Source organism: Penaeus monodon, chromosome 34 (assembly GCF_015228065.2).
Source record: "Penaeus monodon isolate SGIC_2016 chromosome 34, NSTDA_Pmon_1, whole genome shotgun sequence".
Taxonomy (NCBI): Eukaryota; Metazoa; Arthropoda; class Malacostraca; order Decapoda; family Penaeidae; genus Penaeus; species Penaeus monodon.
Window position 1 is genome coordinate 25590807 of NC_051419.1, and position 990 is coordinate 25591796.

A 990-nucleotide genomic window follows, 5' to 3' on the forward strand; every position below is an offset into this window, starting at 1 on the left:
GCGAGCACGTGGTAGCGCCCCGCCGTCCCCACGTGCACGCACAATGGCGCGACGCAACCCAACTTGACGGGGGGGTTCGGAACCCAGAGATAAAAGATTTCAAACGAAGAGGAATGCGTTATCATAACCCGGATAAAATGAGCGAATTCCACAATTAAGAAATTATCTTAACTGTTTGCGTTTGGTAGGGATGTTATTATCCACGTGCGAGTGCTATTACATGTGAGAAACGAGGGAATGAATTAAGTACACAGACCGCGGTGACGATGTGTTAATTCCGGCTTGTGTAATGTTGGGGTCCCTGGGAAAATTTTTGGGCTTCCCAAAACGACCTAATTCCCCTAAAAAGGGCCCAAACATGAGCGGAAAAACGATCCCGAGAGTGACAATACACAACAAGCCCCAAAAGACCTTTGGAATAAAAGCACAAAGTCCACTTCCGAGGGGGGAAATTTTCCCTACAGTTAGGCGGTTTCGCACCTTTTTGGGACGCGCGGATCTAAAGCGTATCCAGAAAACCAAGAATGGCGTCCAGACATTTCAAATTTTTTCCCCCTCTCCGAAGACCCAATTTTGCAGCACAACCCCTCCACAAAATAAAAAATAAAAAACATGCAGCGAGTCTTCCCTTTGGGGCCCCGATACGTACCTAAATTTCGTGTGCCTTCGATAAAGGGTTCAAGGGGTGAAATATGTGAATACGATGGTTGGAGACCCCCCTGAGAGCGGCCTTTTTCATGTCCATCCAAACGGTCGCTCGTCTATCTTTCTTTTTTTTTCTCCTCCTCTCGAATCTTTTCCTGTCTTGTCTTCATCTCCGCCTGTCCCAACTTGGTCCTCGACGGTTCCGTGTCTTGCATTCATCTCCTGCTTCCTCGCTTTGTCTTCGGAAGGTCTAGGATGTTCTTGGCGTAGCGTCTCGTGGGTAAAAAATGAAAGATTATCGTACCTCAGTTTGCCTTGCGGTTTCCTTACGTTTAAGAGGCTTGA